Genomic DNA, 16,040 nt, shown 5'->3' on the forward strand with positions numbered 1-16,040 from the left:
ATTCAAGTTTCATTTTCTCTAGTTCAAAGTATTGAGGGCTAAATGTGGGACCTGGCAAAGGTCCAGTAGGTACAGCTGGTAGAGCAGACAGAGGCCTAGAGGGACTATCTACAACAGTTTCATCCTCCTCTTCTGGTTCTGACCCAAGATCATCAATACTTTGTGCCATATCAATATCATTGCTGCTTTCTACATTTGCTGGAGTGATAGGTTCCTCTGGACCATCCTCCAGACTTTGGTTTTCTAACAACCTTTCTATTAGCTCTATTTTCTTTCCTTTAGTCATGAGATTCTTATGCTTACAGAGAAGTCTTAGACAATCAGCAGTTTTTGTAGCAAGGGACTCTTGACTATAACTTTCCATAGTAGACAGGTTAAAAATGACTTTTTCTTTCTTGGGCTTAAGCTTTGTGGTTAGTTGCACTAAGGTATCTCAAAAGTACTCTAAAGTGTATACTCAATACAGATCCCACCGCTGTACACCAGCGTTAGGCAGAAACCTGTGCAGTTCCCTCTGGGACCACTGCAAAAGATTTAAGTCTACAGGTGTTGGCAGTAAACCCACTTGGTAGCAGTCTGTACCACACAGATTCACTGTGGTAGCTGTGGCTGAGCAGTCAGACTTCCCTCAAGAAGAGTTAGGCAGTATACAGAGGATACATAATAGGTACAGAGGCACAGTAGCACAAGCAAACACTCACCAGAGCTAGGTGTAAAAGTATAGACTTATTTATTAAAGGTACACTCATAAATTACACTAGCACAATAGAAAAGATAAGAAAGTCAAACACAGTTACTATCACTCATATGTACATCCCTAATCATTTGTTGGACAATTCTAAGTTAACCCCACTTATTTCCAAACAGAGGTGAGCGCTTAACGTTAGATGACACTCCAACAAGTATTAGCAAAAGGGAGGGAAAAGGCAGAAATAAAGAGAGCAGTAAGGTAAAACACTTTTCACATAAGGTTAGCAAAGACAGTCAATGGTGGAACAAGGAGAATTAGTTCGGGGCCCGCTTTAGAGGGAGCCAGGCGAAAAATATGCCCAAGATCACACAATGTCATCAGTCTTTGCAGGTGAGAGAAAAAGGCTTTACTACGGTTCTGGAAAGTTTAGTTAGGGTATCCCAGACCTACCCAGGTTCGAGAGCCGAGGGCTAAATCTACCCCGTACAATCGGTGGCAAGGGAGGCCGGGCGGAACACAGTACCTTTTAAAAGTGGAAAGGATCCTCCAGCGGTGGTAGTTGTTCCTGGTAGTGGGTGTAAGTCGCGGCGTCGTCCAGGGGAAGAGGTGATCCCGGCGTGGAGGAAAGCTGCAGATCGTTGCACTACCAGGGAAGAGACCAGCCGTGGAGTTTTCCGGTCACAAAGGATTTGTACCCCTCTTTCGCGGTTGAGGTAAAAAGTGGTATCCCGGTTGCCAGGGTGCTTGGCACAGGCAAGGCGGCCACGAGATGCTTCGGGACGGCGAAAAGAAGGCAGCAACTGGTTGTCCCCACCAGTTAAGGGAAGAAGACTCTCCGGTGGGAGATCTCCTCTGTCGTCGGAAAAAGTGGTGAGACGGTTCTGCAGGGCTTCACCGGTGGTGTCGTCTCGGCAGGTCGGCTCGGCTTCTCCCTCTTCGGCTTCTTAGGTCCTGTGGCGACTTCTGAAGAACCAGTCCCAAAAACCCTGCTTTTATGCAGCAAACCCCCATTCATACAGCCTAGCTGTCACTCAAACATGCTAAGTGGTGAGCGGGGTGGCTCACCACTTGGGCCAATCACACTAGAGCGCGACATGAGTTGGCAAGGCAACTCAGTCCAGGGTGCCTAAACCCCCTCCCACACCCCCTGTGGTACCCAGACAGAATGGCACCACTTTGGAGGGCTTCTGTGCAGAAGCCCGCCAAAAGTGGAACAAAGGCTCGACTCGGCTTCAGGGTTACTGAAGTGAACTTAGACGCTATTTTGGCGGCGAGTTCTGGCAAAAAATCCCAACCGGTGAATTTATATTAAATAAATAAACCGGCGGTATCTTTAACATTGCACCAAAAAGTGGTGCATTAAAAACAATGGGAAATCCCATTGGGAAATATCCTGGTGGAATATTTCCGTGGTATCCACTGCCACCAGCCAGAACTCGGCGAGGGGGGACGGGACAGTACCCCCTCGACAACAGACCCAGGGGCAATCTAATTGCCCCTACCAGTACTTCCACAGTAAGATGGTTTGTACTGGTTAAGTTCCTAAATTAAGACTAGTAAAGTCAATGGTAACTTTACAGACCCAGGGAGACAGTAGTCAGTCCCAGGGTGTGGAGTCTATGTTTGGGGGTCTCTAGGACACCCCTGTGCTACTGCACTGAGGGTGCTGTGTAACACACATTCAAAAACCAATGATGGCCTATGGGGAAAATTACCCCCTAGCCCATAAGCACATAGCAAGTCACAGAAACACTCTCAAGTCATGTCCAAGAGTGAGGGTAAAAGAGTCTCACTCTTGGCAGGAGAAAACAATAAACCCCAAAAATCCAGCAAAGCTGCTGGAGGACTCACTAGGTTAGGAAATTCAGCCTAAACAGAGAATTCTTCCTAACACTCTTGTTTCCATTTCTTGTCTATATGTTATTTAAAAGTATATTATTGGCTTCTCTGGTCTGTTGCCCAACTGGTCCTTGGCGAGTCGCTCTCCTTTGGTCCTTGTCTTCTTGAGTTTGTCCTTGGCTCCCATACATAGTTGCCAGGTAGCAACGCGTCATGTGTGACAATGTGGGCCAGTCTGGGCATCTTTCGTTGAATGCTGGACTGCCATTTTTGTGCTTCCCATGATAGGCATGGCCTGCAAGTGAAAATCAAGGACTGGCTCATATCATCATGTATGCATGAAACGGGCCCACTGGGCAACTATTCTCTCGTGAGCTGTGTGTTGCTCCTCCTGGTCTGTCACACTCCTGGTCTTTGACTCGCTGGTGGGTCATTCTCCTATGGTCAGTTACCCTTCTGGTCCTCATCCTACCATCCTCGCGAGCTCATACTTTGAAAAGCCTTTCTCCTGGATTACACGTTTTTGTACCGCTATGTAATCCAAACATACCTAATGTGCCTGCACGTTCCAAGGATGTAAGGGCAGGGATTGGACCTGGGCCAGACAGGACAATGTGCTTTTGCTGCAGGATAGTGCAATCGTTAAGCCTATTTACCGGAAAGATAGTGAGGTAAGTCAGAGTAAGCAATTCCGCAGGTCTTTAAATGTCATCAATAGGGCTCAAGTCCAGAAAAGTGTGGGGGATCATTAACACACGGACAGACTGAACTGAAAGTGAAACACGAAAAAAAATGTAATTCAACAGGCCTTTTTTAATAGAAGAACATTCCAAATAGAAACGAGCACTGCCTTTCACAAAATCAAATCCAAAAAAATAACTCCTGAATGAAACTTAGCAGCAGGGGTCGGACTTGGCGCTGCAGCAGTGATTGAAGCGAAGAGAAGAAAGCTGATAGTGACGGCCCAGGGAAGTTACCTCAAGTTCATTCCTGTTAATGAGTCAGGGCCAGAGCAGTGAAGTCATTCTACTTGTTGCTGTTTTTGTCTGCTTATTAACCCTATCAACTGAAAAAGCGCAACAATAAGCGCTTAATAAGGGTAATAACCAGACAAAAACCGCAACAAGTGACCTTGAAATATTATAAGCGACTTTGGGCAAAGAGAAGCCCAAAGTCACTTATAATAAGCAGACATGGCAACACTGGCTACTACACAGACCGTGGACTGGTGTAAGTGACTATATATTACTCGGCGCAGGTATTATATAGTAGTACCTGCGCCGGCTAATGATTACAGACGTGTACTGTCTCCAGGTCCAGTCCCTACTCTAAAACTAGTGATTCCCCAATGTTAGGCAGAATTATATGCAGTACCCTTTGGGAACACCACACACAATTAAGACTACAAGTGATGGTACAATTTCACCTTTGGTACACACCTGTACCTCACAGTTAAAGTGATAGCAGTAGTAGAGCAGCCAGATTTATCTCAAGAGTAAGTGAGCAGTATCAAATAGTTACACAAAGGACAGCAATTATGATTCAGGCAAACACTGACTCAAGGTTTTCAAGTAAAAGAATATACATTTATTTCACTCTTCAGTTGTATAACATTACACTATTATAAGCAGTCTAAAAAATCACACTCTCAATACACCAAACCACAAGTTAAGCTCACAAAATGAAGTGGGAGCAAAATGGCACTCCAGCAATTTAAAAAGGAGGGAAAGACAAAAGTTAACAGAAATGAATCCACACCAACAGGCAAGTACTCAGGGCAAGCGGACAAGAGACTTGAATGATAAAATCATATACAAAAGGCTTAGGGCCAAAGTCGATGGTTCTAAAGTCTTTTGCTCAAGATAATACAGTTCAGGGTAGTTTGCGGTAAAGTTCGTGGCACGGTTTCCGGACGAGGTTGGTTGGTAGAAAAGTTAGTTCAAAAGAGAAGAGAAGGACAAGCCCTCGGATTGGAGAAAGATTTCAAACACTTTCACCGCGGCTGAAAGAAACGCACAACCGGATTTGCACAGTACCTTAAAACGGACAGGGGGCTGTAGCTGAGGCAGACGTTCCTCGTAGTTCCTGCAGGCTCACAGTCCCTGAAGTGACTGTCGGACTGATCAGAAGTAGGAAGACTGGAGGTTCCTGCACTACCCAGGGAAAAAACCAGCAGCAGCGCCAAACAACAAATAAAAGGTGCGCTCCTTAAAACCCAAGCAGGGTCCGACCTTCCTGGCTATCTGGCCCACTGTAGCTCTGTACAGCGAATTCGACCAGAGGAGGGGTCCTGGCTTGCAGTTTGGGTGAACTGGTTGGTCCCACCAGCTCAAGGGAAGAAGTTTCCTGGAGGATCTTCTCTGTCGTCGGATTCTGGCGATTCGGGCCTGCAGCAGGGCTTCACCGGCCGGTTGAGTCGTTGTAGGGGTCCTCTTCTTCGAGTTCCTCGTTGGTTCTTTCGTTCCAGCTGCGACTCTGCTCTTACAGTCCCAGAGATCTGCTTTTTATGCAGTTTTCCCCCATTCATACAGCCATTCATATTGACATTCATGTCAATCACACAGCAGGGTAGCTGGCCTTGTAAGGCCAGTCCCCTTAGCCGATCAGACAAGAGTGCGACTTGGGTTACCAAGGGAACCCATGGCAGGGGTCCTAAAACCTCTCCCTCACATCCTGCCTACCCAGACTCTCAGGCGCCTAAAGGAGGGCTTCTGTGTGGAAGCCCGCGAAAAGGCAATGAACAAAGGGACCAAATCTGGTTTGGCGCGCAGAGTAAAACACGAGAAAGAATTTAACAAAAAGAAATGGTGAATAAACCCGGCCAGAGCTAAAATAACATTTATTTGGTCAAGCGGGTTTATGTTTGAGGCTAATAGAATAGCCTAAAACATGACCACGTTTATATAAGATAATCGTGGTAGAAAGGTTAGGGTAGATACCACTGCCACCAGCCAAGTCTTAATGTAAAAGGAGCGAAACAATGCCCCAAAAGGGATAAGAATTAACCCTTTCCAATACTCCATGGAAGATGGGGGTGTACTGGGTCTGTGCTTTAAAGTGACTAAGGTAAAGTTAATGGCAACTTTACCCTTTTCTGGGGGACTGTAGTCAGCCCCAGAAAATGGAGTCGGTGGGAAGTCTAAAAGACAAACCTGTGTCACTGCACTGAAGGTGCTGTGTAACACACATGAAAAATATGGTGCCCTGGAGTAGGTGAGGCTCCAGTGCCCAAGATCACACAAAAAGTAGAAATACACATAGCAAAACACATGTAAGAGTGGGAAAAAAAGGCTCACACTCTTAACAGGTGCAAAAAAATGAATCCTAGAAATCCAGCAAAGCTGCTGAGGGACTCAGTAGGTAAGGGAAATCAACCATTTATGTGAATTCTCCCTAACACCCAGGGCTAATGGTTGCCGATCTGACACTTTCTCTGGGTCTAATGACCTTTCTGTGGTTAATAACTGCAGGGACAGTGTCTGTTCTAGATCTAATGGCTGCAGACACAGAAACAACACCCGATTATTAGCAGCAGAGCGAATAAGTGCAGACATAATACCTGCTCTGGAGCTAATGACTTTCGATACAGTATGTACCTGCTCATCAGCTACATCTGACAATACCTGCCCTGTGGCAAATAATTCCAGACACCGTACAGGATACCGATTCCAGACACTGTACCCTGCCCTGGAACTAATGATGTTTCATACAGCACCTGCTAATCAGTTACAAATGACAGAATACCTGCCCTGGGGCTTATAACTACAGACACAATACCTGCTCTGCGACAATGATGGCATGCATAGTACAGTACATATGTACTTTGGGGCTAACGATTCCAGTCACAGTATCTGCTCTGGAGCTAATGGTATTTAACACAATACCTGCTCATGAGCAAATCTGCGGTTAATGACTGCAAAAACAGTAAAAACTCTATGCACCCATTCTTTCCCGAGTGTCCTTTCCCATTCCTAATTACCCTCTGACACCTTGAACCACACTCTCTGAAACGTTTCTCAAAACGTGTTAGTGCAACTGATGGGGTGCTCATTCACTTCACTTGCGCCAAAAAGGTGGTGTATCGTGCACAAAGGTCATTTAAATGTGTGCATCATAGTTGTGCACATTGAGGTGCGTTTTTCCCACCAAGTGCACAACCGCGCAAGGCAGAGGATGGAAAGGGGGTTCTGGACATTTTCAAGTAAAACCCGATTTTCAAAAGAGGTGCACTTTTAAAAGCACAGGGGAAAAAAGTTTTCCCTGTGCCTATTTGGAACAGGTGCAGGGTGATATAAAATGTATGGGACGGTCACTTCTGATCTTCTCATGCACTGAGTGATTGCTGTGTGTGAATAAGCGAGTGAATGTTGAATCAAAGAATGTGTGTGCGCGTGTGTTTGTGCTGGGCCAGGGAGCTGATTTTGGTTGGTGAGGGCAGCACAGTAACCATGCACTTTCTTTTTGTTTTAATGTATTTTATTGGCATTTAACAGTAAGAACACATGTAATATCTCCCTCCCTGCCCCGTCTTGCCCCATCTTCTCCCCCTCTTGATCCCAGTAGCCAACAACGCACCCAGTCCTGTACCCCCCTAACCCGCCGCCCTGCCCCCTGAGTTCATAAACTCTGTAGATGGCTCCCAGTCCCAAGTTTCTGTGAGTGGCCAGCTCTCTCGCCAGCCGGTGTACAGCCCTTTTAAGAACCCACCCGCCCCCATAGTCCTCGCCTCCCCTAGAAACTTCAGACATATCTCTTCCCAGATTCCTGTGAATGCGTCCTCGCCAAGTGGAGCGAGTATTCACACTAGCCCAGCAATCTCATTTTCCTCGGGGCACCATGCAACCCGCGAGTCCCCCTGCAGGTGATGGAGGACATTGTCCAGGCCGAGAGAAATCTTTGGTGATCCGCCTGAATCAAATAGGTCACCCACTTCATTGCCACAAAGTTCCAGATTTTACTAACCAATGTGTGTTCTGTGGGGCAGCTTTTTGTTTCCATTTGTTAGCCACCACAAGAGTTGCTGCCACTATTGGGATGACGTATGTCTTTCTTTGAGCTTTCGAGAGTAGACTTTACAGAACCCTCCCCATTCCCAGCATAGCCATCCCTATGTTGTCCGGCATCTGACTCACAAAAATACTATTCATTGCTGCATGGATCATGTCCCAATAAGGTTGTATGATTGGGCATTCCCAGTTCCCCATATCCCCTCCAGCAGAGTGCTGATGCATTTGGGTAGAATTTATGTTGTTTTTCTGGGGTGAGATGCCATTGGACCACTATCTTGACCCACGTCTCCTGAATCTGGATGGCCCGCGTGAGCTTGGGGAATACCTGCCCATAGCTGAGTCCAAAGATCCCCCTCCAGCGGCTGCCCCACTGCAGTTTCCCACTGCTACACATAGTGCCATGCCTGGCTCCTTGCCACTTCTCATATAATACTCGTTCCAAATGCCTGTCCCCTGTGTCTGTCGTTGCGGACCGTTCAAAGGGAGTGAGAATCTGGTGGCCGCTGACCTGACCATTGGGTTCGTAAACCAGTGCCTCATTTGAGAGTAGCGATACCTCTCTCCCTCATCTAGAACAAAAGTCATGCTTGCACTATGCAAAGCATTTATTGTCCTGACCCGAGAACATGCCACATAGTTTGCGGCACCCTGCTGCCTCCCACCCATTGAAGGCACCCCTTTCCATACCCGGCGTGAACTGGGGATTCCTAAATGGCGACAGGAAAGTGGTCAAGTTCACCCTCCGCACTAGCTCCTCCCATGAGTCGCCCACCAGGGCCCCTATCCCGCTTCAGTACATGTTTGCAGGTCTATCCCCCTTGCGTTGCCACAACCCCACCACTGCTTTGTCCATTCAACACCAAACCTTAGCGCGATTGCCCCTGAACCAATCCCAGATCACTCTGATTTGAGCCGCACAGAAATAGAGGCAGAAGTTTGGTGCTCCCAGCCCTCCCTTGCTTCTGGGAGACATTAGCATCTGCATAGCTACCCTGGGTCTCTTGTGGTTCCAAATAAATGACCCCACATGCATTTGAAGGATCCTGAAGAAACCTTGCAGAACCCCAATGGCAGGGCCGTGAAATAGAATAGGATTTTTGGCAAAATCACAATTTTAAGGCCATTTATCCACCCCAGCCAAGATATTGATAAGGGCACCCATTCCGCCAGCAGCTGCTAAAGGCGGGTATTTAGCACGGTAAAGAGCACCCAGAGAACCAATAATCTGGACCCCCCCAAATATCTAATGCTGGTTTCCGCCCATCTATACGGTACCATACTCTGCAATTCCTGAACCTTTTCTAAAGGGACGGTCAAGTTTTATAACTCTGACTTGTGGGCACATTAGTTTGGCATTGGTTATTCATGTCCAACCAACAATGTATCCCTAATCAGAGTGTCCTTTACGCTTGATTATTGTAGCACACTAGTGATCTTCATCACCGCCCCTCGTCACCCTGGCTGTCCTTGTAAGATAGTCCTGAAAGGGTCCCATATGTCTTTTGCCTGCATCTTGAAACAACCATTGCCGTATACCGCTCCTCCATTTAATTAATAAACATTAGTACCTTAAGCCATCCTGCCCCCGTAGGAACTACTTTAGATTTCCAATACTTCAATATACAGTTTTTTGGAAAAATCTGCGTACCCGTATAGAAACCATCCCAATGTCACCCAGGAGGTACTTAGGGGCAGAAAGTACAGGGGTTATCTGCACCATGTCATACAAAACTTGCCAAAAATGTGCAAACACTGGGCAACCCCATTACATGTGAAAAGAGTTTGCCCGTGCCCTTCCACATTTCACAAATTAATTTCTTACATTCAGAGCAAATTTGGAAATACACTCTGGCGTGTAGTGTGGCTGATTCAGTACCTTAAATTGTATCAGACGGTACCCCTCATTAAGCAAGACTTCCTTCGTCAATTGACACCATCTCTGCCACTAATCATCCTGTATTGTGACACTTCTGACGTGACCTATTTACTGAAGTCTTCCCTTCTTGGCATAGTCAGTATAGCCTGGATACCAGCCTCCTGGTCTTTCCACTGGTCGCCACTACTTCCAAGCACTAATTTGAGTCTGGTTCCTGTGGAAACAGGGGACCACCACCCTCGCCCTATAATACTGTAGCATTTTAATGGGATGTCGCCCAGCTTTGCAACAAACTTCTCTTGTGTCAGGAACCTTCCCTCTGGGAACAAGTCGCGCAGGACCATGTACTCTTCAGCATCCCACGACCTCTGGATATCCAGATCATATGTTGGGGGGAGTCCAGAGCAATTCCACAAGGGAACCACTCCGCAATAAGGGGCCTCCATGCCCAATCTCTTAAACAGCCTTGACCATGTGTTTACTGTCGGTATGGGAGTCCATATGTAGGTAACCGAAAATGACTGATCTAAGATCCGTCAGTGCCGCGCTGTAGGATTCCAGTGCACATTGTATTGGCCCTGGGGATGAGGAGTACCAGTCCCCGGCATATTGCGTCTGTGCCACAATATAATATAGCTCAAAGTTGGGCGTCGCCAGGCTGCCCTTGGTATATTGTTCCACCAGCGCTTCCCAACTCATCCGGGCCCCCCACCCCCCAAACGTAATCAATAGCTAGGGATCAAAGCTTAGTAAAAAATGATCATCCGGGCCATATTGGGACAGTGCTAAAACAGTACAGTACTTAAGGGACTACCATCTTAAGCAAAGACAGCCTCCCGTACTGTGACATAGGCGATCGGGCCCACGATTGCAGTTTAGCTGCTAGCATTTCGAGATACTCCTCGTGTTAATCGGTATAGAGTGAGTGGTGCGAGCGAGACGCCAACACTCCATGTACTTAAACCTACTAGGGTCCCATCAGGACCCCAACAGATCAACGGTTTCTTACGTGTTGTCTGTCAGCGGGAACAGTTCTGATTTACCCACAGTTATTTTATATCCAGAGTGGTATGTAAATTTGCGGACCTCCTACATCATCAGCCCCATGTTATGCTTCGGGTCTCGAACGTATAATAACATATCGTCAGCATACAAGGATATGATTTGAGGTGGTCCTGCTATTCGGACTCCTCGGTGGCCATGCCTATCTCGCATCATTCATGCCAGTGGCTCTATCGTTAAGGCAAACAATAACAGGGACAGGAGGCATCCCTGTCGTGTCTCACACCCTAGCCGAAATACTGCTGACAATCTGCCATTGGTTCGGACCCTGCCCGCGTCCAGGGACGCAGTGACTGCCCTGGCCCACGGGTTGATCTGTGACATGATGCCAAAAAGCCTCCGAAGATTAAGTGCGGTAGACCGGTCTGGAATAAATCCCAACTGATATGGATGCACCAGTATCGACATGTGTGGCAACAGCCGAGAAGCTAGGGCTTTTGCAAATTTCTTTGCATCTGTATTGATCAGCGATAGAGATCTATACGAGGACATGTCATGTGATGGCCTATTCTGCTTCAAAAACACTGAGATGATAGCCTCAGAGAGCGACGATGGAAGCTTACCAGATTCTAGTGATTCCTCCCACAGCTTCAGTAATTTTGGTGCCAGTATCAACCCAAGCTCTTTATACAATTCAATGCCCAGGCCGTCGGAGCCTGGGGCCTTCCCAGAAGCCAGTGCTGCTATTGCATCAGCTACTTCCTCCACCGTGACCGGCAATTCTAGGGCTGATCGTGCCTCCTCAGATCAACCTGGGAGAGCTTTATCCCCAATATACCGGGTAAGCTCGTCATCCGAACACATATAAGGCCTCATAATAGTCTCGGAATTCCCCATTAATTCCCTCTTTTGTAGTCAACATATTCCCTGTTCGTCCCTTATCCCAGTAATATGCTGTGCCCCTTTTTCGCCTTGTACCACTCCTGCTAGGAAACGTCCTGGCCTGTCAGCCTCTCCGTACCTTCGCACCTGGGAGGGTCTAGCCATGTAATGTACCTCCTTGCCAGCCAGATCCCGAAACTTTAATAAGTTCCATTTAATCAGGCCCAGCAGTGCCCTGTCATTGATTGTGCCATATTCATTCTCAAGTTGTCTCGAGCATGTTTTGACCTCATATAATTCGCACCGGACCTCCCTTAATAACCCAGTGGTCATAGACATCATTTCCCCCCGCAACCATACCTCAAAGGCTTCCCACACTGTGAAGCACTGATTCCTCGTTACTCCCCAAAAAAAACCCCCAAATTTTGTCCTGAATTGAGAGCCGCAAATCACCATCCAACATTATCGAGCGGGCCATCCTCCACAATGGTTGAGGCACAACAGGACCCTCCCACGTCACCAACATCTCAACTGGTGAATGATCAGAGGGGGTCGTAGGATGAATTACACAATCGCGCACCCGTTTCACCCATGCAACCGACAGCAACCAGTACTCTTATCCTGGACTGCCAAGTAGTAAGTGTATTCTGCCACCCTGGATTGCGGTCTCCCCAGACATCTATTAGCTCCATCTGGGACATAGGCTGGGTGATCATACGCGCTGCCCCGGTCAGATCTTGCCGAGTGGTTCTGGACCAGTCCAGTGCGCAGTCCAAAACTGTATTGAAGTCCCCTCCCCATATTATCAGAGTGGCTGTCACCCTCATGAGTATCTCCGATAAGTCCCCGTAGAATCCCGGGTCATCTATATTTGGGCCATATGTGTTGACTAATACCACTCTCATACCGGAGAGCTCCCCCCCCCACACTATCACATAGAGCCCATGCGGGTCAATGCGCTTTGTTCTTCCTGGAAACCGAGTGCCCAGTGTATTAATGTGAGCACTCTCCTGGCTTGCGATGAATATTCCGTGTAGTATCGCTGGTCACCCCACCTGGGTGCAAACCCTCTATTCAGGGGCCCTTGAACATGTGTGTCCTGTAGCATTACTACTCTGGGCCAGTGACGGTCCAAGTATGCAAGACCCTTCCTCGCCCTAATGGGATTATTAAGGCCACGGACATTCCAGGTCAATAATTTCACATCCTCAACCGTGCCTTCCCATAAAGCTTATAATATGCAACCACCATCCCCACCAATGTTTGTAATCCATTCCGCTTGTGTTCGCATAGTAACACATATGGCAACATTTTAAACATAACACCCCACGTACCCCTCTCCCCAATCCCCATGCCGTATACCAGAACTTCATCGCATCATGCCCATTCCGTCCCCTACCGCCTCATCGTGTTCCCCAACATTATAGCTTCCACCCATCTCTCCCTCATCATCTCCCCCAACCTGATGATGTGTCCCCATAACACTAGTGGAAATCTCCTGGGGTGCGTTGCAAATAGAAATTACATACGTATGACAGCTGAGTGGCCAAGCTCCCGGTGTCGATTTAAATATCAGTTCTGTGTGCCAGCATCTGGACGCAGCTTACTAAAAGTTTGGCCATAAGGATTGTGGCCTCAGACTCCTGGATCGTCCAGTACTCCACCCTCTCCTGGACCAGGATTCCGGTTGTCCTTGCGCTCCTTCAGTGGGAGTGGGATGGCATCCAACGGGTTGTCAAAGAAGTGTGTGCCACCCCTGTGTTTCTGCAACTTGGTTTGAAACTTAAGGGCATATGGGACATGTCTTGCCCGAGTCTTTTCACCAGGTCATATGATGTATGTTGTATCTGAACCCCAGCAGCGAAGTCTGGATAAATATGGATATTGCTGTCTTCATAGCGAAGTGTGCCCTGCTCCCTGGATATTTTCAGTATGAGGTCTCTGTCCCTATAGTTGAGCATCTTTGCAATAATTGTGCGCAGAGGGGCCCCGTTTTGCAGATCGGAGCGAGAGTGCAGTGCGCACATTCAACCAAGAAATGTGGGAAGAACCTCTCTGTTCCAAACAAGCTTTTTAGCACATTTTCTACAAATGGTTCCATAGGCCTTTTGCATGCTGCCTTGGACACTCCAACTATCGACTATGTGAACATTATTGCGTCACGAACGTGACTCAAGGTCGTCACATTTACCCCCGGATCTTTGTCAACTCTCGCTATAGCACAATTGTGATGGCCCACCCTATTTTCCAACTCTCCAATCCTGGTCTCAGCCTCTGTGATGCAGCCACTCTTCTTCTCCACTCTGGATTTCAGCGAGCCTATAGTTGCCACTATGTCGTCTAATTTGACATTGACAGACATAAAGCCATTCCGCATAGCCACCATCATCTGGTCTTCACGGGTGTCGACGGGCAGCACTCCTGGGGCCCCCCCCTTCCCTGTGTCCTACAATCTTGGGGTCCTTGCCATGTTGTTAGTGAAGGAATCCAGGGGGCCCCATTTCTTTCCTGTGCCCTTTGTCATGTTGTCTCCCGACGGTAGTGTCTTCCCCACTCCCGTCTCAGGTTTGCCAGCCAAAGTATGTGTCCAGTTTAGGTCCAAGCCACCTCCGCACCCCGATATGCCTGGCGTGTCGTGAGCTGTGTGTCCCTTCTCAGTTGAATTTAATTATCCATGTACAGCCAGGGCTGCGGGGTCAGCCACACAGGGGTGTGCCGGTCTCTCTGCCCTCCTGCTCCGCGTCCTGAAAATGGGCATCTCCAGTGGGTTTGCTCTTCCAGACCTGTCTCCGGCCACCTCCAAAAAGCTCAGTTCCTGGACCCAAAGGCCAGTCCCTCAAGCATCCCAGAAATAAGCAGTTCATAGCGCAGAGGAGAGTGCCGTGATGTTAGTCCAATTGGGCCACCAGACTCTGGCCGCCTCACACTCCACTCATTATTGTGAACCTTATCAGTAGAAGTTTCACAGTGCAATAGCCTCCATATATTGTTGACTAGTACGGGCACCCCACTGCTCTTCTTGCACTATGTGACCTTGGGCCCACTTCGGATGGTGCCTACTATATGAGAAATGTCACTTCTCGGTCCCCTGTGGCAGTCAAGCAACTCGGCTCCAGTCACTGATCCCAACCTGGGGTCAGCCTGTAGTCGACTGAATGCACCTCTGCAGCAGCTCCTGTGTCACTGCCCTACAATATGTCCTGTGGGAGCCTCACCCCTCTCACAGCAGGCTTTGTCCCCCATGGGCCCAGTCCTCCAGGCACACAGCACCCGCTGCACTCTTATAACATTGTCCTGGCCTGTGTCCGGTACCCAGGGTGCATCCAGGGCATCAAATCTCTATGTGGATGATGCGTCACTGCAGCGGGGAGCGGCGCAGGAGAAGGGCGTAGGCCACCAGGTCTAATGTCTGCACTCCGGTCTTCCACACAGGCACGTTGCACTCTCAGGCTGACTGGCGGTGTGCTCCGTTACCGGCAGGAAGTCTCACCAAACAAGACATCGGTTCACCATCACCCGCACGGAGCTCCCCAGCCGCGCGCCCCCCCTCACAGGTCCTCTGCTCCGCAGACCTCACCAGCTGTATGGGGACTGCTGCACTGCAGCAAGGGAAGCCCAGCGCAGGCCGCAGGGGGCCTCCAGCTCCTCCCCCAGACAGGCCGCCTCCACTGCAAATAAAATTAGCCAACGGTCGGCATCCCGCGTGGAAGTCCGCCGGGCCGAGCCTCCCCGTCTGGCTGCTTCCCCATCAATGGGTCCGGGCTCTACTGCCGCACACCGGATTAAAGAGATCTTCGATCTGCGTGTGCTCCAGACCCTGTGCTGCTGCAATTTCTTCAGTAGAGGGAGGTAGTTGTCTCACAGAAGGATATTTTTTGTATTAGGGTGTTGCCGGGGCCCGGAGCTCACACTCTGGCCACCATTTCTTTTGCTGCTCAGCAGGGCCCCCTTCGGCATTTATTTTTTAACCCTGCCACCTCCCCAAAGATAAGAAGTTCCTGTGAGATCCCTGGGAATGACGTTTCTGGTTCTGTGATCAAGATGGGCATGTCATCAGCGCAAATGCTGCAACTCTATGCTCCTCACCCCTAAAGGGAATCCCCCTAATATCCGGGGAGGCCCTAATGCTGGCAAAGAGCAGCTCCAGATGGATTGCGTATAAGAGCGAGGAGAGCGGACAACCATGCTTAGTGCCTCATGAGACCTTGATCCTCCGTGAAAGTTGCCAGCTGATTGCCACGCGCAAGTAGGGAGTTTGGTAGTTAGCTCTTACCATTCAAAGGAATTTAGAACCAAATCCCATGACCTCCATGGTATGGACGAGAAATGGCCATTCGACCTGGACGAATGCCTTCTCGGCATCCAATGCATCCAATGTTAGTAGAAGTGCAGGGGTTCTAGATTTATTTACTTTTGTAAACAGATGACAAACCTGCCGAATGTTATCCTAGGTCTGCCCACGCCTAATAAATCCTGACTGGTTGGGATCAATCAATAGGGGGAGGATCTGATCCAGGTGTGACGCCTGAACCTTGGTGTAGATCTTTGTGTCTAGATTAATAAGGGCAATCGGCCGTAAGGAACCGCATAGTGACATTCTTACCTGGCTTTGGGAGAAGCACAACCTTCGCTTCTTCCGTTATCGGGTGATACACCCTGCCCCCCCCCCCAAAAGAGTTGATGGGCTGGACTAAGCGCAGTGCCAGTGCCTCTCTAAAGGTTTTGTAGAAACACGCTGGGA

The 16,040-nt window shown here is 48.6% G+C and overlaps 1 protein-coding gene across 3 annotated transcripts in view; it reads left to right on the forward strand.

Moving 5' to 3' along the window:
- RPAP2 (RNA polymerase II associated protein 2) overlaps positions 1 to 16,040 on the forward strand; it is a 1,184,138-nt gene that overhangs the window by 14,679 nt on the left and 1,153,419 nt on the right. The gene's annotated exons all lie outside the window — the stretch shown is intronic.

Source organism: Ambystoma mexicanum, chromosome 1q (genome assembly GCF_040938575.1).
Source record: "Ambystoma mexicanum isolate Mex_15411 chromosome 1q, UKY_AmexF1_1, whole genome shotgun sequence".
NCBI classification, from domain to species: Eukaryota; Metazoa; Chordata; class Amphibia; order Caudata; family Ambystomatidae; genus Ambystoma; species Ambystoma mexicanum.